Source organism: Erinaceus europaeus, chromosome 2 (assembly GCF_950295315.1).
Source record: "Erinaceus europaeus chromosome 2, mEriEur2.1, whole genome shotgun sequence".
NCBI classification, from domain to species: domain Eukaryota; kingdom Metazoa; phylum Chordata; class Mammalia; order Eulipotyphla; family Erinaceidae; genus Erinaceus; species Erinaceus europaeus.
Window position 1 is genome coordinate 99,647,527 of NC_080163.1, and position 22,588 is coordinate 99,670,114.

General features: G+C 38.1%; 1 protein-coding gene across 2 annotated transcripts in view; it reads right to left on the minus strand.

The window, feature by feature from the left end:
- The window catches only part of ASB5 (ankyrin repeat and SOCS box containing 5), a 120,066-nt gene that overhangs the window by 89,579 nt on the left and 7,899 nt on the right, over window positions 1–22,588 (minus strand). For both annotated transcript variants that reach the window (XM_060184551.1, XM_060184545.1), the window contains exon 2: window positions 17,355–17,469. The gene's annotated coding sequence lies outside the window, so the exon portion shown is untranslated. The remainder of the gene's footprint in view (window positions 1–17,354; window positions 17,470–22,588) is intronic.

Genomic DNA, 22,588 nt, shown 5'->3' on the forward strand with positions numbered 1-22,588 from the left:
GAGCCCCGGGCTCCCCACCTGCAGGGAAGTTACTTCACAGCTGGTAAAGCAGATCTGTAGGTGTCTGTCTATCTTTCTCTCCCCCTCTGTCTTCCCCTCCTCTCTCCATTTTTCTCTGTCCTATCCAACAATAATAATAACTACAACAATAAAACAAGGGCAACAAAAGGGAATAAATAATTAAAAAAAAAAAAAGAAAGAAAGAAAATCAGATGGCCATGGGGAGTGATGGATTTGTAGTGCAGCACCCAGGCCTCAGTGATAACCCTGGTGGCAATTAATACAAACAAACAGGGGGTCAGGAGGTGATGCACCTGGTTAAGTGCACATAGTACTAAGCACAAGGACCCACACAAGAAGGACCCCTGGCTCCCCACCTGCAGGGGGTTGCCTCACAAGAAGTGTCTTTCTCTTCCCCTCTCTATCCTCCCCTCTAAATTTCTCTGTCATATGCAATAAAATGGGAAAAAGTGGCATCCAGGAGCAGTGGATTCATAGTGCTGGCATCCAGCCCCAGCAATAACCCTAGAGGCAAAAAAAACCCCCAAAACACCATGCATTTGATATTATATTAACTATTGTGCAAAAAATTAAAAAACATACAGGCAATATAAATAGCTACAGATTTCTACTGGTAACAGCAGGCTGGTGAATTCAGAGCAGATTTCCCTTTGGAGATAAAAAATATTTCTCAATGAAACACTGAAACCTACTAGTCCCAATAAACTATAAACAAAAGCAAGAAATCATTGCACCAGGAACTTAGGACAAAAGGGAAGTCAGAGAGAAGATTTGAAAATACTTTTTTCTTAGGAATAGGGAAAGGTTTTCCTATAGGAAGACATGGCAGATAGGCTGTACTATCTTGGCACTCAATTGAGGAAAAAGAGAACTAAAGTTGATATATAAGGCCTGTCAGAATCAAGAGCCATGGTAGAGTGCCTACACTAAGAACTGACATCCCAAAGTGAAATATATGAGTCATCTATTCCAGTGCTCAGAAGTACGAAAACTTGTGAATATCAGAGAGCATGGCAGGCTCATTAAACACCTTGATTATATATTGTTGACTGGCTTTAGTGCTGTAAATAAACCATGGAGTGGTCCAAATAGGTGAACACAAGGCACGGATTACTTTCAAAAGCCACAGTGGTTAGTTGATTGGATTTGAAACTATCATAAATAGAAAAAAAAAAAAAGTAACTGTGGTAAGATAGCATGGTTAGCTCTGAGAGAATGTTAAAGTTCTGATGTAATCAATCTGCAAAGAATAAGTAGATTTGCCTTGAACCAGGTTGCCTTGTAACCTCCCTCACTAGGAGCAAAGGATTTAGTATCTGTCAGGAGTCACAAGTCTGTGTAATGTTAGCTTTGGTATCAGGGACAGAATCCTTTGCTCTTCTCTTTAAGATTTTTTTTTTTTTTTTTTTTTTTACCAAAGCTACTACTCAGCTCTGGCTTATGGTGGTGTGGGGGATTGAACCTGGAACTTAAGGAAGCCTCAGGCATGAGAGTCTGTTTGCATAACCATTATGCTATCTACCCCTTCTGTTCTCTTTACTATGTTAGATGTGCTGCCATGTTCAGTGTGATGCCGGATCCAGGCAATAAGGCCTGCAAACTGGATAGAGCAGACTCAGCAGCTTGAGTTGGTTGTATGTAGTTGGCCTCATCAGAATAAATCTTTCCCATAGGCATCAGAATGAATGCCCCAGATGGTTCATTCTGCAGCATGATTTGTTTCCATAATTTGTGACCTCATAGAGGAGAGTCTTAAATTTCCCAGACTGCTGTTTCCCAAGAAATGGACCAAAGAAGTAGGTCACTGACAGGTACCCAAGAATCAGTAAAAATATAATAAGGCTCATCAAAGGGAGCAGTAACCAGAGCAACGAGAGTGGAATTGAAATCTATGCACAAAGTAGAACAGTCACAGAGATTTTCAGATCTTCACAATTGGCATTGTTGTTGAACACTCATGCATCCCATAGAGGACACCACCTGGTTTCATCTTTGCTAAACCATCAGTTTAGAACCAGGATTAGGCATTTAGTTCAATATGAAAACAAAATACAGGTGTATATATATGCATGACTCTCACAGGCATAATGTTGAGGAAACGATTCTACATATACAAAAGTACTATGTAGTTTCATATGTATAAAGTTCACATAAAAGCAAAACTGAGCCACCATGCTAAGGGGCTAATATTGGAAGTAAATGTATAATAAAGCAAGGTGGCAGTTACTAAGTAGTTAGTTACTTTTGGTTTGAAAGGTAGTAGGTGTGACAATACCAGTGCACATGGGAGGAAGTAATGTACTATTTCTTGAACATAGGTTATCAGTCTACAATAATTTATCCAAATATATAGTCGTTTTAAGTGTTTTTCAATATGTTGCAGAATTTGAGTTTTCAGAGTTAACACATTTCTTAAGATTTTGAGTAACATCTTAATAAAGTCTGAGCAGTAACTAAAGCACTTAATGTCTAAAGTCAAAATCAAAACTTGCTCTTATGAATCGCTAGTTAAAAGTGAAAAAAAACCTGAAAAGTGGGCAAATATATATAAATATATATAGATCATATAGATCGTTATAGAAATAATAGTCAACCCATATCTGTGATCTTGGGAGAACTAATGCAGTTTCCAGTCGAAGGAATAGGGACACAAGTCTGGTGGTGGAAATGGTGTGGAATTATACCCCTGTTATCTTATAATTTTTAAATCAATATTAAAGCACTAATATAAATAAAAGAAAAAAAATTAGGTTTACTAGTTGTCATTTCTTTTCTTCCTTTTCTTCTCTTTTTTTCTTTCTCTCTCTCTCTCTCTCTCTCTCTCTTTCTTGCTTTTTTTTTTTTTTCCTGCAGAGCCTTAACCTCAGTCAAAAGTATTCTCAGGAACTGAGGAGAGTTGGTTGACTCAAGATCTCCAGCCTAGATTCTCACCATAATTGTAGATGTATAATGTACAAGTTATTTTAAATGACTTCCATACCCTCAAGACACCCAAAGTCCTGCTAGATAAATGTCAGGTCTTCAGTGTTATTTGTCAAAAAGTTTAAAAAAAAAAGTGAAGACAAAAGTGACACATGCTTATTTTCAATGAGGCATACCTGAAGCCTGTATAGTATAGTGCAGCAATACTTCAACAAAATTAGTATTTTAAGTTCTGAGGTAGTCGGATATATAAGAGTATCCACAACTCTAAATAAATGGGACTACATCAAATTGAAAAGCCTTTACACATGAGAGAATAGTTCATAAGAATAAAAAGAAATCCTAGTAAGTGGGTAAAGATATGTGCACATCATACATCTGACAATATGAAAAATCTATAAAGAAATAGTATGACTCAACAACAAAAAATCAAATAGTCTAGTAAAAAAGTGGGCAAAAGGTATAACAAAAAAAATGACAGTTTTCATTTCCCTTTCTCACATTTCTGGAACTTAGAACTATGTGTAAGCTCTACATAGTAATAGGGTCTTCATAGTTCATGGCACTGTTAGTCTGGTGCTGTAGAATCTGCTGCTGGGGCTTTTCTAGTGTAATTGTTAAAGAAACATGTATCTCAGAAAAAGTGTTTATTAAATTCTTACATTCATTACTTAGTACACTCCTGAGCTTAAGCTACTTTTGTAATGTTTAATGGTTATTCCCTGAGATGCCTAGGGAGGTCTACATATATTTCTCCACAGACTTTTTCATCCACTTTGAATTCTAAAATCTCAAGAATATTTCTTCAATCTGAGCATGTAGGCTTTATCAACACTTTGAATCAGGTATCTAGACCGCCAATGTTACATTGACATTTATCCATTGATTGTTTTGAGCATTTTATATTTGATTCCATGGGTAGGTCATATGAATTCAAGGTTACTATCCCATAGACAAATCTGTACCTAGGTGCAGAATTCGAGGCAACCCAACTCCGAATCTTGAAACTTCTAGTGCTTTGTGAGATAAATCAGCTATTTCACATTCTAAAACCAAGATATACCCCAAATAGATACACACACACACACACACACTATCAAATGTATAAAATTCTTAAGACATTTTTTTCCTGTACTGATTTCCAGCTCTTGTCAAGCTAGCATCTGTTGAGGTCTCACATTCTACAAATGAACCTCAAAGACAAGCTATAGTATCTTTGTCCTTTGCGAATGTTTATATGCCTTTGCTTCAGAAAGATGCTGGCAAAGTGTGTTTGCTTAGATCCTCTCAGACTTGCACTTATGTCTTTATTAGGAGCAGTCACTCACCTACAGACTGAAATGAAAGGCTATAAGCTGTATATACCTATCAGGGTCTACGTCTGCATGGCTAACTTTACTGAGGTCAGAGCAATTCAAAGCCAACTGCACCATCGCAAACAACTGGTCTGTGTAATAAAAGCCTCTACAGATCACTGAGCAGGGGCTACATTATGTCCTAGAAACTTTGCCTTCAGGTATCCTTTGTATAAAATAAAACAAATTATTAAAAGAGTATAAAGAATCAGGCTAGACATGTAGTTCAGTAGAAGAGAGCACACTTTATTTATATGTATATGGCCCTGAGTTTGCTCTCTGCCACATGCGTGTGTGTGTGTGTGTGTGTGTGTGTGTGTGTGTGTGTGTGTGTGTGTGTGTGTGTACAGATGCAAACTGGGTTAACTACTACTGATTTTTTTAGATTTTGGAAAAATAAAACTAGTTTCAGGGTCCTCTAGAAGTACTGTAACTTTGATATTATGACCAAGCCTACTGTCTCTACAGAGAAATTGGTCATGAAAAATGACTAATATGCCCATTACACATATGAGATTTCTAGTTCAAGTCCAAGTCTGTATGCCTCCATGTTGGGATTTTTTTTATAATATATTATTCAGGGAACACGGTCAATTTAACTTCATTACGAAGTCTTGAGAGTATTAGAAGCTATGTTGAAGGATATTCTCCATTTGGCTCTTAAATTTACTATAAGAATTAGTGTAATTGATATGCAGACTCTCTCAAAAGCCTAGACAAAGTATATGAGAAGCAACCAATAGCACAGCTATATACAAGATACTGGGTACTGTACAGCAAACCCTAACAAAAGGACTTTTCAAAGTTAACCCAATTACCAAATAATGTGATGATAACATTAACTATCGATTGTCTTTTTGAACCCTAAGACAGCAGGAACCTCACATCTCCACTATAGAGCCTCTAATTCCCCCAGTCCTGGAACCCTTGGATAGGTCCCACTTTCCCGTATGCTCTTCCAATCCATATCAAATAATATTCCATCTGCCGATCACAACCTAACCAACACAACGATTGCCACCTTTACATGCTTCACTTCAGACTGTGTCCAGAGACTTCACGTGTGGAATGACAACCCTTCAGCTTCATTACTCGGGTGAGACCTTTCCGGTCATAGTATACTCTAATTCCATCTCAGGTGGTTCACTTTCTTTTTTTTTTTTAAATTTTTTTTTATTTAAGGAAGGATTAATTAACAAAACCATAGGGTAGGAGGGGTACAACTCCACACAATTCCCACCACCCAATCTCCATATCCCACCCCCACCACCCCCCGATAGCTTTCCCATTCTCTATTCCTCTGGGAGCATGCACCCAGGGTCATTGAGGGTTGCAGAAGGTAGAAGGTCTGGCTTCTGTAATTGCTTCCCCGCTGAACATGGGCATTGACTGGTCGGTCCATACTCCCAGTCTGCCTCTCTCTTTCCCTAGTAGGGTGTGTCTCTGGGGAAGCAGAGCTCCAGGACACATTGGTGGGGTCTTCAGTCTAGGGAAGCCTGGCCGGCATCCTGATGGCATCTGGAACCTGGTAACTGAAAAGAGAGTTAACATGCGAAGCCAAACAAATTGTTGAGCAATCATGGACCCAAAGCTTGGAATAGTGGAGAGGAAGTGTTATGGAGGTACTCACTGCAAACTCTAGTGTACTTCTGCTTTCAGGTATATATTTTGCTGTAGTTTATGGATACGTGTGAACATAAGCTCTCTCTCACAGAAACTGGTGTATATCTAGGTTTTGGGACTTTATTAGAATTTCTAAATTAAAATTTCTAAATTAACAAAAAAGAATTAGGAAAAGTAGGCCTGGGAGCTAACACTTAATATAAAGCACACTTTACCATGTGCAAGGACCTGGGTTTGAGCTTCTCACTACTCCATGGGAGTGCTTGGTGAAGCAGTACAACGGTATCTCTCTTTCTCTTACCCTCTATCATAAAAGAGAAACGAGGGTCCTCTAGGATTGGAGCAGGCACAAAGCCCCAGAGAAAAAACCCGGGGGAAAAAAGCTAATAAGAAAGAATGGAAGAATTTGGAAAATGTATTCATCTAGCTCCTGCAATACTGGGCTAAAAGTGATTGCTTCTGAGCCATGGATCAAATTGCTCCCAAAAGACCAGCTGAGAATCCTACCTCCTGGGAAGAAGCTAGTTTCTACAAGTTGGAACATAAAATGAAGGCGAGAGTAGGAGAGAGACAGTGGCAGCACTGTTTCACCACACATAAAGCTTGCCTCTTTCAGGTGGGGACTGGGGGCTTAAACCTAGGTCCCTGTACACTGTAATGTGTGTGCTACTGCTCTGCCCCGTCAAAGTCTTATTATTACATAAAGACTCTGGCCCAACTACATTCTAAAATCTTTTTATTCTTTAATAAAATACTTATGTAGACTATTCTATTTATTATTTATTTTTAAGATAGTGTTGTCTTTCTTTTTATCTTTTATTTTTATACCCTTTAACTCTGTTTTCAATTTTTTCCTTTTTCCTATCAAGTGAATCTTTAAAGCCATGGATTTCTTTCTTAATCCATTTCTCTATCCTAAACAGAGAGCTTCATATTTTTTTAAATATTTATTTATTTTCTCTTTTGTTGACCTTTTTTTTTTATTGTTGTTGTATTTATTACCATTCTTGTTAGGACAGAGAGAGATAGAGAGAGGAGGGGAAGACAGAGAGTGGGAGAGAAAGATGGACACCCGTAGACCTGCTCACCGCCTGCGAAGCAACTCCCTTATAGGTGGAGATCCAGGGGCTCGATCTGGGATCCTTACGCCCATCCTTGTGTTTTGCATCACGTGCGCTTAACCCGCTGGGCTACCGCCTAACTCCCAAGCTTATATTTTTATTTATTTATTTATTTATTTTCCCTTTTGTTGCCCTTTTTTAAATTGTTGTTGTAGTTGTTATTGATGCCATCGTTGTTAGGACAGAGAGAAATGGAGAGAGATGGGGGAAGGCAGAGAGGGGGAGAGAAACAGACACCTGTAGACCTGCTTCACCACTTGTGAAGCGACTCTCCTGCAGGTGAGGAGCCAGGGGCTCGAACTGGGATCCTTATGCTGGTCCTTGCGCTTTGCCCGCTGTGCTACCGCCAGACTCCCTCTAGCTTCATATTTTTTAGGAACTCTTTTTTTTTTTTAATTTTTTCTTTCTTTATTAGGGGATTAATGGTTTACAGTCGACAGTAAAATACAATAGTTTGTACATGCATAACATTTCTCAATTTTCCACATAACAATTCATAATAATTCTCTCTCTCTCTTTAATTTGGATAGACAGCCATAAGTTGATAAGGAAGGGGTGTTAGGGAGAGAGACAGAGAGACACCAGCAATACTGCTTCACTAGTCATAAAGCTTACTTCCTGCTCGTGGGGCCAGGGGGCTCAAACCTGGGTCCTTGAGCATTGTAACATGTGCTCTCAACCAGGTGTGCCACCACCCTGCCACTGAGAATATTTTATGTTAACTGGGAATAAGACACAAAGCAGTCCTTACTCCCATGGAACCTACATTCTTATAACTTAGAACAAAGGAACTCAAAAAACTTGTGTCCAAATTTTGTTCATTTTTTCCCCAAGGATAAATGAAAAAGAAATATTTATAAAAAGTTGAGAAGAGGGAGTCAGGCAATAGCGCAGCGGGTTAAGCGCAGGTGGCACAAAGTGCAAGGACCGGCTTAAGGATCCAGGTTTGAGCCCTGGCTCCCCACTTGCAGGGGAGTCTCTTCACAAGCGGTGAAGCATGTCTGCAGGTGTCTATCTTTCTCTCTCCCTCTCTGTCATCCCCCATCTCTCTTCATTTCTCTCTGTCCTATCCAACAACAACGACAACAACAATAATAAAAAACTATAACAATAAAAAACAAGGGCAACAAAAAGGAATAAATAAATAAAAATTTTTAAAAAGTTGAGAAGAGTATCTTTTGACTCTTTGGTATTACTATAACAAGTAATAAAGGTTTACACTGGTCATTTATGACTCATTAAATATCATTGTTGGCTACTGATCTTTCTCTGCAACATTTGTCTCTAAGTATATAAATACATCCCCATAATCTTACTAGAAATATTTACCATGGGGGCCAGGTGGTAGCACAGCGAGTTAAGCGCACATGGTGGCTAAGTGCAAGGACCCGCATAAGGATACTGGTTCCAGTCCCAGCTCCCCACCTGCGCGGTGGTGGTGGGTGTCGCGAAGCAGGTCTGCAGATGTCTATCTTTCTCTCCTCCTCTCTTTCTTCCACTCCTTCTCGATTTCTCTTTGTCCTCTCCAACAACAACTGCAACAATAACAAAAGGAAAAAATAACCTCCGGGAGCAGTATACTTGTAGTGCAGGTGCTGAACCCCATCAATAACCCTGGAGACAAAAAAAAAAGTAAAATAAAAATGCAATTACCATAATCAGGTCACAAACAGGTGACAGTTTTGTTCAGTAGTAGTTTAACTGGAATAAATATCCCAACACATACCATCTTAGAAACTTTTTCATAAGTAAAGTCTTAATGCTTTTTGCCTTCTCGGTTTTATCACAAGATAATCTGCTTTATTAAATGCACCAAAATGCATTCAGTCTAAGTGGAGTATTGCTTTGCTTCACCAATAACTGTCTGGTGAAGTTTGCTAATTAGATTTATGTTATAGGCCATGTATAATTGTGTGACATGACCTTGCAAGATAATTAGCATTTACATTTTCTTCAAGCAGACATGCTTCCTGGTAACCACACATCTATATTTCAAACTCTATTTTTAATTCAATTCTTTCCTCATTCTCAATCTTGTCGATTCAATTAGTAGAGATAACTCAATTGTTAACCTACTTAAAATTAATGGCAACAATACTGTACTTTTTAAGTAAGTGATTACTGTAATAATTCCTGTACTTTTAATAATCTGTTTAAAGTTGATATATTACCAAAGTTAATCATTACAAAATCCCTGAAATACACAACGTACATCATACAATAATCAGTACACGTGCAAACAGAGACATAGTCATAACCACAGATTGGCTAATAATAACTCGGAAAAGATTCATGCACTAAATTTTCCAAGCTCATCTAAAGCATCTAAAGAAATTATTCCACAAAGTATATTTTCAGGAAGTCCATATGCTAAAAACTCACAATTTGTTATAGTGCAGCTTTGACATAAAATTAGGAATCTTTGAAGAAATTTTGAAAATATATTTTAAAAGTAGATTTTATTTTTCCTTGTTGGTTGCTATGATTCTCCAACATCACGGGTCTTATTAAGCTCCTTATTTCCATAGAGATTCTGGAATCAGTGATGAAAAGTTTCACAGGTACTTCATGGTGATTTCTCATTAATAACTTTATGTAATGTGCCTATGTGTATCACATTATTGCCTGTCTACTAGCAATAGATACAATATATTTTAATTAACCTAAAATATAATAAATATTTAATATATTAGATGTGTGTTTAATAAGAGAAATAAAATGAAAAGAAAAATATAATTTCATCATGAAAACCAAATTCTTGCTAACTACTAAGAGTAGACTACATTCCACAGACTTTTTTAAATCTGATTTCTCATCCTGTAAGACAAAAATTAATTTGGAATCCATACTACCATTTGAATTTAGTGAAGAACATATGACCTATTTTGACCAATGATGAGTGAGCACTTATATGTTGCTTCTCAGAAGAGCCTCTGAGATTCAGTACAGAAATCATCACATTCTCTCTTGCTTCAGAAAATAATGGAAGCAAGGAAGTAAATCTCATGGGACCTGAGAACCAAAGTGAAGATCACCCAGGCTAGGGCTCGAATTAAGTCAGCAGAGACACAGAGCAGAAAAAAAAAAAATTCTACATCTAGTCACCAAGCTTTTAAAATTATTATCACAGCATAATTGAACCTATTTGACTGACACACATAATTTGAACATTCAAAAGATTTATGAAACTTCCACAGTGTAACAAGATGTACTTTTTTTTTTACAAGATGTAAAAGATGTACTTGCCCTTAAACCAATAGCAGTTTACTGAACATTACATTTCTCTTGGGAAAATGACTTTTATATGAATACTGCTGCTTTTAGCGTGGTCCAAATTAAATCTTTACTTTTGTAGAACAAAAACAGTCAAAATAACAGTAGTGCAATTATGAAGAAGAGAATAACTTTAAGATATGTATTATTTTAGCAGAAATCTAAAAGGATGAGAGAGTCAGTCAGATGGTGTGTATGCCAGGCACAAGAGGGAAGGCACAAACTCTCTGTGGCGGTAAGGGATTTTGGTTTTTGAGGACCTGACAGAAGCCCACTGTGTCTGCAGCCAGAGTGTGTACGGGGCAAGGACCATTGCTTTAGCTTTAGGCAGAAAACTACTGTCAAAATTCCTCTTCAGAATTTAAGCTCTAATTTTCCCAGCTGCTGGTAGTGCTGTCTGTTGTCTGTCCTCAGTTGTTAGTTCTCACAGGAACTCCATACTAAACCTCCTGCAATGCAAGTTCAGTCTCATATGTCTCTTCAGTCAAACTCAAACTACACCTTCACATGAGTATATGGAATTTTGTTCAAAATTAAATGGGAAACTAATGAAGGGCTTTAGTAAAAGCAAAGTGGGATAATTTTAGCAGATGTGTAGAATTTAAATGGCAAAGACAGAATCAGAGGAGTGGAGGGGGCCGGGCAGTGGCACAGCAGGCTAAGCACACATGGCACAAGGCGCAAGGACCAGAGTAAGGATCCCGGCTCAGTTTGAGTCCTTGGCTCCCCACCTGCAGAGGGTCGCTTCACAAGCAGTGAAGCAGATCTGCAGGTGTCTATCTTTCTCTGCCCCTCTCTGTATTCCGGTCCTCTTTTGATTTCTCTCTGTCCGATCTAACAACAATAACAGCAACAATAACAATGATAAACAACAATGGCAACAAAAGGTGAGAGATAGCCTCCAGGAGCAGTGGTTTCTTAGTGCAGGCACCGAGGCCCAGCAATAACCCTGGAGGCAAAAAATATAAAATAAAAATAAAAAAAGAATCAGAGGACAGACTGGGAAACTATTACAACAGTCTAGGTGGGATGATAATAGCTGGAACTTGATAATGGAAGTAGAAATTGAGAAACTTGGATAAAACATAAGATACAGTTAGGGATAGAACAGACAGAACTTGGTGATTAGCAGGATAGTGAAAGAAAAATAGGCATTAGAGAATAACACCAAAAAGATAGCATATGAAATTTGGGGATGTCCACTAGCACAATGTAACAATGTCTTGAGAAGCTGGGCTACAAGTATGTTAAAGACAGTTCTAAGAATATACTCCAGCATTAAACATCTTGTGAAATATTTGGGCTTCACTTTAGCAATTGTTCCCAAAGAAGTATGTAATCAGTATAGATTTAAAAAGAAAGCCATCACCTAGCCAGACTCACCAAACAAAAAAGAGAGAAGACTCAAATTAATAGAATTGTAAACAATGCAGGAGATATCACAACTGACACCACAGAAATCCAGAGAATCCTGCGAAACTTCTATAAAGAACTATATGCCACCAAGCTAGAGAATCTGGAAGAAATGGAACAATTCCTAGAAACATATGCCCTTCCAAAACTGAACCAAGAAGAACTACAAAATCTAAATGCACCAATCACAGACAAAGAAATTGAAACCGTTATTAAGAATCTCCCCAACAACAAAAGTCCTGCACCAGATGGCTTCACAAACGAATTCTACAAAACTTTCAGGAAACAGTTAATACCCATACTTCTTAAGCTATTCCATAAGATTGAAGAAACAGGAATACTCCCTTCCACCTTCTATGAAGCCAACATCACCCTGATACCAAAAGCTGATAGGGACAGAACAAAAAAGGAAAACTACAGACCAATATCTCTGATGAACAAAGATGCCAAAATATTAAACAAGATCTTGGCCAACCGGATACAGCAACATATCAAAAAGATTGTTCATCATGACCAAGTGGGATTCATCCCAGGAATGCAAGGCTGGTTCAACATCCGTAAGTCAATCAATGTCATTCACCACATCAATAAAAGCAAAGCCAAAAACCACATGATTATCTCAGTAGATGCAGAGAAAGCCTTTGACAAAATCCAACACCCGTTCATGCTCAAAACTCTACAAAAAATGGGAATAGATGAGAAATTCCTCAAGATAGTGGAGTCTATATATAGCAAACCTACAGCCAACATCATACTCAATGGACAGAAGCTAAAAGCATTCCCCCTCAGATTGAGGACTAGACAGGGCTTTCCACTGTCACCGTTACTCTTCAACATAGTATTGGAAGTTCTTGCCATAGCAATCAGGCAAGAGAAAGAAATCAAAGGAATACAGATTGGAAGGGAAGAAGTCAAGCTCTCACTATTTGCACATGATATGATAGTATACATAGACAGACCTAAAGAATCCAGCAGAAAATTACTGGAAGTTATTAGGTAATATAGCAAGGTATCAGGCTACAAAATCAATGTACAAAAATCAGTGGCATTTCTTTATGCAAACACTAAATCTGAAGAAGAAGACATCCAGAAATCACTCCCATTTACTGTTTCAGCAAAATCAATCAAATACCTAGGAATAAAGTTGACCAAAGAAGTGAAAGACTTGTATGCTGAAAACCATGAGTCGTTACTCAAGGAAATAGAAACTGATACCAAGAAATGGAAAGATATCCCATGCTCATGGATTGGAATAATAAATATCATCAAAATGAATATTCTCCCCAGAGCCATATTCTAATTTAATGCAATACCCATCAAAGTTTCACCAAGCTTCTTTAAGAGAATAGAACAAACACTACAATCATTTATCTGGAACCTGAAAACACCTAGAATTGCCAAAACCATCTTGAGGAAAAGAAACAGAAATGGAGGCATCACACTCCCAGACCTTAAACTATATTATAAAGCCATCATCATCAAAACAGCATGGTACTGGAACACAAATAGGCACACAGACCAGTGGAACAGAATTGAAAGCCCAGAAGTAAATCCCAACACCTATGGGCATCTAATCTTTGATAAGGGGGCCCAAAGGATTAAATGGAAAAAGGAGGCTCTCTTCAATAAATGGTGCTGGGAAAACAGAGTTGTAACATGCAGAAGAATGAAATTGAACCACTTTATCTCACCAGAAACAAAAATCAACTCCAAATGGATCAAAGACCTAGATGTCAGACCAGAAACAATCAAATACTTAGAGGAAAACATTGGTAAAACACTTTCCCACATACACCTCAAGGACATCTTTGATGAATCAAACCCAATTGCAAGGAAGACTAAAGCAGAAACAAACCAATGGGACTACATCAAATTGAAAAGCTTCTGCACATCCAAAGAAACTGTTAAACAAACAGAGAGACCCCTCACAGAATGGGAGAAGATCTTCACATGCCAGACATCAGACAAGAAACTAATCACCAAAATATATAAAGAGCTCAGCAAACTTAGCCGCAAAAAAGCAAATGACCCCATCCAAAAATGGGCAGAGGATATGAACAAAACATTCACTTCAGAGGAGATCCAAAAGGCTAACAAACATATGAAAAACTGCTCTAGGTCACTGATTGTCAGAGAAATGCAAATTAAGACAACACTAAGATACCACCTCACTCCTGTAAGAATGGCATACATCAAAATTGACAGCAGCTATAAATGCTGGAGAGGATGTGGGGACAGAGGAACCCTTTTACATTGCTGGTGGGAATGTAAATTGGTACAGCCTCTGTGGAGAGCAGTCTGGAAAACTCTCAGAAGGCTAGACATGGACCTTCCATATGATCGAGTAATTCCTCTCCTGGGGTTATACCCCAAGGACTCCATAACACCCAACCAAAAAGAGGTGTGTAGTCCTATGTTCATAGCAGCACAATTCATAATAGCTAAAACCTGGAAGCAACCCAGGTGCCCAACAACAGATGAGTGGCTGAGAAAGCTGTGGTATATATACACAATGGAATACTATGCAGCTATCAAGAACAATGAACCCACCTTCTCTGACCCATCTTGGACAGAGCTAGAAGGAATTATGTTAAGTGAACTAAGTCAGAAAGATAAAGATGAGTATGGGATGATCCCACTCATCAACAGAAGCTGACTAAGAAGATCTGAAAGGGAAACTAAAAGCAGAACCTGATCAAATTGTAAGTAGGGCACCAAAGTAAAAACCCAGTGGTGAGGGGTAGACATGCAGCTTCCTGGGCCAGTGGGGGGTGGGAGTGGGCGGGAGGGATGGGTCACAGTCATTTGGTGGTGGGAATGGTGTTTATGTACACTCCTAGCAAAATGTATACATATAAATCAGTAGTTAATTAATATGAGAGGGGTAAAATCAATTGTATTTCTCAAAGTTTTTCAAAACACAAACTGAATCTTTTAAATATATAGGCTGTGTATTTGATATGTGGACTCAAAAGCCTAGACCAAGTAGATTAGAAGCATCCAATAGCACAGCTTTATACAAGATATTGGATACTGTACAGCAAACCATAACAAAAGGACTTTTCAAAGTTAACCCAATTACCAAATAATGTGATGATAACATTAACTATCGAGTGTCTTTTTGAACCCTAAGACAGCAGGAACCTCACATCTCCACTATAGAGCCTCTACTTCCCCCAGTCCTGGAACCCTTGGATAGGGCCCACTTTCCCGTATGCCTCTCCCAATCCATACCAAATAATATTGCATCCGCCAATCACAACCTAACCAACGCAACGATTGCCACCTCAACATGCTTCACCTCAGACTGTGTCCAGAGACTTCCCGTGTGGAATGACAACCCTTCAGCTTCATTACTCAGATGAGACATTTCCTTTTATAGTACACTCTAATTTCATCTCAGGTGGTTCACTTTCTAACAAAGTCCCATAACCTAGATATACACCAGTTTCTGTGAGAGACAGCTTATGTTCACACGTATCCATAAACTACTGCAAAATATATACCTGAAACAGAAGTACACTAGAGTTTGCAGTGAGTACCTCCATAACACTTCCTCTCCACTATTTCAAGCTTTGCATCCATGATTGCTCAACAATTTGTTTGGCTTCGTATGTTAACTCTCTTTTCAATCACCAGGTTCCAGATGCCACCAGGATGCTGGCCAGGCTTCCCTGAATTGAAGACCCCACCAATGTGTCCTGGAGCTCTGCTTCCCCAGAGACACACCCTACTAGGGAAAGAGAGGCAGACTGGGAGTATGGACCGACCAGTCAACGCTCATGTTCAGCGGGGAAGCAATTACAGAAGCCAGACCTCCTACCTTCTGCAACCCTTAATGACCCTGGGTCCATGCTCCCAGAGAGATAGAGAATGGGAAAGCTATCAGGGGAGGGGGTGGGATATGGAAATTGGGTGGTGGGAATTGTGTGGAGTTGTACCCCTCCTACCCTATGGTTTTGTTAATTAATCCTTTTTTAAATAAAAATAAATAAATAAATAAAAATAGAAACAAAGCCATCAATGATTATGACTCCTCTATATATTTTTAAATTTTATTTATTTTCCCTTTTGTTACCCTTATTGTCTTTTTATTGTTGTTGTAGTTATTATTGTTGTTGTTATTGATGTTGTCGTTGTTAGATAGGACACAGAGAAATGGAGAGAGGAGGGGTAGACAGAGAGGGGGAGAGAAAGTTAGACACCTGCAGACCTATTTCCCTTCCTGTGAAGTGAGCCCCCCCTGCACATGGGGATCCAGGGGCTCGTATATTATAATTATATTTATAGTGTTCTTTGCCTAAAAATTGGCAGTTGTTTACCATCTGGCACTTTGAATTGGATGAATTGGGTTGAGCTTCAATATTTCAAACTGAATTACCAAAAAATAAAGGACACATGGTTTATATTTATTACAATGTACCAACATACACTTGATATTCTAGAAAATAGATTTATACTGATAATACCATGGAATATCAATTAAAAGTAGATATTATACAATAAGTTGTAAATGGCTAGAACAGAGTCAGAACTATCAGCTCCAGAATATTAGCAATTATTTTATAGTGAGTAACCTTTAAAATGACAAAGCTCTGGCTTAACAATTATTTTCCACTTAAACATCTAATACGTCATATAATATATACCAGCTAGTGATCCTGGTTGCAAAGAATAGAATTCATGGCAGTCATTGCAGAAGGGGACCTCATTAAGATTATCAGGACTCTCAGAGTATTGCTGGAAACACAGGTGGAGCAAGTCTAGACTGAACTCCTAGGAACAACTTAATTTTTTTCATTACTATACAAATACAAGCCCCTAGTGAAGTTTCTCTGCCATTTTCTGCATAGGTGAGGCATGATTATGTGTGTGCATCATACTTTTCTCTACTGTACATAAACACCTTTCTCCTTCATAAACATGTATGTTTTTTTTTCCTAGAAAACCATATATATATCAACTGCTACATGATCATCATCCTAACTCTACTTAGGACAAAACCAGGTCCCAACTCCCTCTTTCTGAAACTTGATCTACAGTCAGTGCTGTTTAGACATGCTTTCCAACTTACAAGTAGCTTCTTCCCAATAAAGTTCATATTTTCTAATTATCTTTCTTTTCTTTTTACTACTAGGGTTATTGTTGGAGCTTGGTATCTGAGCGATAAATCTACTGCTCCCAATAGCCTTAAAAATTCTTTCTTTTTCATTTCTTCTTCTTCTTCTTCTTCTTCTTCTTCTTCTTCTTCTTCTTCTTCTTCTTCTTCTTCTTCTTCTTCTTCTTCTTCTTCTTCTCCTCCTCCTTCTCCTTCTCCTCCTCCTCCTCCTCCTTCTCCTTCTCCTTCTCCTCCTTCTCCTCCTCCTCCTCCTCCTCCACCTCCTCCTCCTCCTCCTCCTCCTCCTCCTCCTCCTCGTCCTCCTCCTCCTTCTTCTAGTTTTATTGAGGGGTTCATGGTTCATAGTAAGTACAGTTATTGACACATGGGTAAAACTTCTCACCACACCAAAATAGGTATTTGTCAAACACTCTCACCCCATCCACCAGAATGCATCAGGACCTGAAGGCTCCCCACCCACCATTATGTCTAGAGTTCTGTGCTTTTGGTAAAATGCATCAGACCTACCTGCCCAAGTTCTACTTTGTGTTTCCACTTTCTCTTCTTACTTCTTAAGTTCTTCTCATGATTCATCCTTCTCTTTTTGGCTTATTTCATTTAATTTGATTCCTTCAAGTTCCATCTAAGATGAAGCAAAGGTGAATTCATATTTTTAGTAGCTGAATAGTATTTGACTATGTACATATACCACAATTTTTTTAAAGACTTTATTAATGAGAAAGATATGGAGAGAGGAGGAGAAGACAGAGGGGGAGAGAAAGATAGACACCAGCAGACTTGCTTCACCGCCTGTGAAGTGACTCCCCTGCAGCTGGGGACATACCACAATTTTTTTTAGCTACTTATCTGTTGTGGGGAATCTACATTGCTCCCATGTTTTAACTATTACAAATTGTGCTGCTATGCACATAGATATACACACATCTTTTGGCATGGATTTATTTGATTTTCTTTAGGATATATCCCCAGGTGTTAGGTGGTGAATCACCTGGTTAAGTGCACATACTACTAGGATATATCACCAGGAGAGGAAATGTCAGGTCAGAAGGTAGGTCTATTTATAACCTTCTGAGAGTTCTCCAGACTGCTCACCACAATGGTTGGACCAATTTCCATTCCTACCAACAGTGCTGCAGGGTTCCTTCATCTCCAACATTTGTTGTTACTATCCTTTCCAATGTATGGCATTCTCACAAGAGTTAAGTGGTTTCCCTTTGCTGTTTTTGATTGTATGTCTCTGATAATCAGTGTCTTTGACTATGTAAAAGTACAGTTCTGTTGCTAAAGTACTATCTGTGGATATATATATTAGTGAGAAAGAGTAGATACAGAGGGAAAGATACCAAGAGAGAGAAAGAAACCAGAACACTGCTCAGTTCTGGCTTATGGTGATGCTGGGGATAGAACCTGGGACTTCAGAGCCTCAGGCTTAAAAGGCTTTTGCATAACCATTATGCTATCTCCCCAGCCCTCTTGTTTTGTTTTTAAAGGTATCTTAGCATATAGAATTACCACAACATCTATTAGGTAATAATGCAACAGTTCCATTTTCAAAAATAATAAAGACCCAGGAAAGGTGCTTTTTGCTAAAGTCAAAAAGCAGACATCAGAATAATTTTCACCAAATGAAATAAGCAGAATATCAGCCAAAATAAATTAGAAAAGTTCTGACAAGATATGCTATTAGCAAGAATATTTAAAACAAAGAACTATGTTTGTAACAGTATTACAAGATTGCTTATATAATAATTGTACTGATAGATTAGAAATCCAGACAGGGATGCCAGGAGGTAGAGTGCCGGGTTAAGTGCATATAGTACCAAACACAAGGGCCTGCTCAGGGGTCCCTATTCGAGCCCCGGCTCCCCATCTGCAGGGAGCAAGGAGGTCACTTTGCAGGTGGTGAAGCAGGTCTGCAGGTGTTTTTGTCTCCTCCTCTCTGTCTTACCCTCTTCTCTCAATTTCTCTCTGTCCTACCCAACAACAACAACAACAGCAACAATATCAACAACAACGGAAAAAAGATAGTCTCCAGGAGCCGTGGACTTATGTGTAGTACAGGCACTTAGCCCCAGAGATAACTCTGGAGATAAAAAAAAAAAAAAAAGGAAATTCAGACAGAAGTAATTTAATTATGTAGGGAATGTCAAGTGGCTCGGGAAGGGTTTTTTTTTACAAGTTCCTTTTAAATTTTTTATTAGTGATTTAATAATGATTGACAAGATTTTAAAATAACGGGAATAATTCTATACAGTTCCCACCACAAGAGTTCTGTGTCCCATCCCTTCCATTAGAAACTCAAGGATAGATGACCTGGGAAGCCAATTTACTCCTAACTGAAGTCACAATGTTTCTAAGTGATTTTCTAACAAGTAGCTAGAAAATGAAGTTCACATTTATTAAGCAACATAATTTTGATATATGCAATTTTCTAATATGTTCAAAATGACTGAGTATTCATTTGGAGGTGTGTATGGGAAAACACTTTCAAACAGTTTTTTGAACATATTAGAAATGTAATGTATTTCTCTTCATTTATTGAGAAGTGCTCTTTTTTTCTCATACATTTACTGTGTCATTGCTTTACCCATGACATTAGCTTATCAAAATTGCATTTATCAAAATTATATTGCTTAATAAATGTGATTATTAAATAGGATGACTGACAGGAAAGTATAACCATTGCACTGATAAACTGTCTTCTAAACTATTTGTTTAAATAAAACAGTTTGTTTAGCAATGACAATACTGATAACTATCACTTGAGTGTTTATATTATTCCAGATGTTTCGAAAGGTAGTTTAGATAATGCAAGAATGCATTAAATCAGTGAGAAAAGATTTATACTACTGGCTGATCTATGTTATGCAGAGTGAGTAGTTGGGATGGTTCAGTAGTAAGAAATTATCTGAATTTTAAAATGTTCTAAGTTATTACTTGCATTTAGATTATAATCATCAAATGATTACAGAGTAACTTAGATATTCTATATACAAATAGACTAAGAAGAGATTCCAAAACTTTGATGAAGTCTACAGAAATATATTTAAATATCTGTTTTTCATAATTTCTCTTTATAATGTGTGTCATCAGACAAGGTAGTTATTTAAAAAAGATTGGGAATGCAGAAATGATTGTCATACAACAGTAATTATAGTACACTTTTTCTCTATTTTTCCCCCTATTTCTCTACATTCCTTGACTGGAATAGCATAGTGAACAGACGGAAGACTATCTGCTGATTTCTATAAAGATCCCCCACATTACAATACTCTTTATCAAGACTGTCAATCAACTCCAAATTAAAAAAAAAAATTTAAGCTTAGTTAAACTTTTCCCTGGACTGATATTTAAAACCACTCTATTCCTGATGGAATCCTTCTTAAGACTGTCCCTTTGCTGTGGACCCAGATTATGCTTTCTGTTCTTCAATAAATACATTTTTATTATAATTCAATCTGTCTGCTCTTAGGTCAGCATGTCCAAGGTCAAAAGCCTCAGGACTACTATGTTAACCCTTTGCTTTACTATTCCCATAACCATTTCCTTACTTCATTCTGCTCTAGATGCAGCTATCTCTGTTTGCCAATAAATATCTAGAAACTTTTTCTGTAACATAGAGAACCTTAATGAGTAAAAGACAGTCACAAACCACACCAGGAATGACCTGAGTTAATCAATTTTAGTTATACTACTACTTTCATGGCCTGAATGTGGTATTACAAGTTACTATCCTAGCTTCATGTAGCATATAATGCCAGCCTTCCCGTAGATAACCCCTTCGCAAACAACTCCCTTTGAGTCTAACTTCCTTAGGATGTATATACAGTAATACAATTAGAACCTGGGTTATCTAGTGAACCGATGGCCACTACAGCCTAGCAGAGCTATAGAGTTTAAACAGAGTTTCTGAGTGAGTCAGAGGAGGCCATGAGAAAATACCAAATAATCATTTACAGGTGAGACTCAAGAAACAATGAAGAGGGCTGGATGGTGGTACACTTGGTTAAGTGTACATGTTACCACACACCTGGGCTCAAGCCTCTGGCCCCCACCTGTAAGGTGGAAACTTCATGAGAGGTGAAACAGAGCTGCAGGTGTTTCTTTCTCCTCTTCCCTTCTCAATTCATACCTGTTCTATCAATTAAAGAGTAAAAAATAAATATTAAAAAAGCAACAATGAAGTAAACAAAAATCACAGTGAAACTTGAACTAGATGAGGTTTGTTGCAATAAGGCTAAGGGCATTGGCGAGAGGGAAGCTGAGAGATCCAATTCACAGTGGTGGAGGAGGACATAGGTTGGTGGCGAGATGGGAAAGATCAGAAATTGTACCCAGGTGACAACATCTGTCTTGTAAACCAATATTTGCCTTATCAATCAATCAGTCTATCAAATAAGCCAGAAAATCTGACTCAGTTCTTCAACAAAAAGAATAACAGAAGTTCCACTAGGTGCCTATAGCTTTCCTGCATAGTTATCTAGATGATATCAACAGAGACATTAGGTATTAGTTGTCTAGCTCTCTAAAGAATTTTAGTAACTTTTGAATGCTTTTGTCTAAGGAACACAGAAGTACTTCTTCCTTTTATCCTTTTTCTAAAGAGGATCAGGTATAGTTTCTCGGAAATCACTGAACTCTGGGATACTTGTTATTTCTTGCAAGAATGCTGAATCAATTAGTCTGACATCTGTGTGTGGTGGAGGGGGAAGCACTTATGAACCCATTGGCTATCCTATGACTCAGGTTAAAAGTCAAGTGCATACATATACAACAATGATGGTGGACTGAACGGGGAGGTTTAAAATATTAGTCTGAGAAAGGTGGACCTGAGGTGGGAACAGCCAGAGTGCAAAACTAAGAGTATCTATACAAATGTATATGTAGAAGAATAAAAATATGGAATAGAAGCTGCTTCAAGAAGTTCTATAGGAGCCAGGAAGGTGGCTCAGCTGTATAACACATGCATGAGGCCCAAAGTTTGATCCAAGGCACTACAAAAAAAAAAAAAAAAAAACAAGAAAGAAAGAAATAGAATGTTATATATATATATAGTTTCCTGGTTTCTCACAGTGAAAAAATGGGAAAAATTAAAAATACTATAGAGACATGCTTACGTTATCACTGTCCCTTTATAAGCTTTCTATAGGCCACATCTCATACCTGAAGGACTGCAGTAGTCTCTTATCTGGTCTACCAGTTGGTATTCTTAGGACTAAGAAATTCTTCAAAAAAAAAAAAAAAAGAAATTCTTCACTTTAATAGCTAACATGCAGGTGGGCTAGAAATATTGTCTCGTAAGATGGTGCCAGAGATGAGAATAGAACTAGAAAGCTGGATTAGGGCAGACAGTAGCTTTCAAACTTGAAGAAAGTAGGGCCTATATATATATGTATATTCACATTTAGTACAGGATCCAGTGTAACCTCTGAGTCTATATCAGTTTGAGCTTGCAGTCCATGGGTCACACAGCAGGATAATATTCTAGGCTGCACTCATTTCAGAACTAGTCTTCCTCCAGTGGTAGAGCAGGATGACCTAGACTCTCTTTGGAGATTGGGGCCCGTTTTACCATTAATACTTCATAGTGAGGGTAAGATCCTGGAGAGGCTCACAAGTGGTCTTCTCATGACATTCCTGATAGAAGTGACCAGTGATGGTGGAGAGAGGGATCTACTAGAGGTCTTGATCCAGATTGTTTATGGAGGGAATCCAAGGATTATCTGATGAGGGCCCTAGAT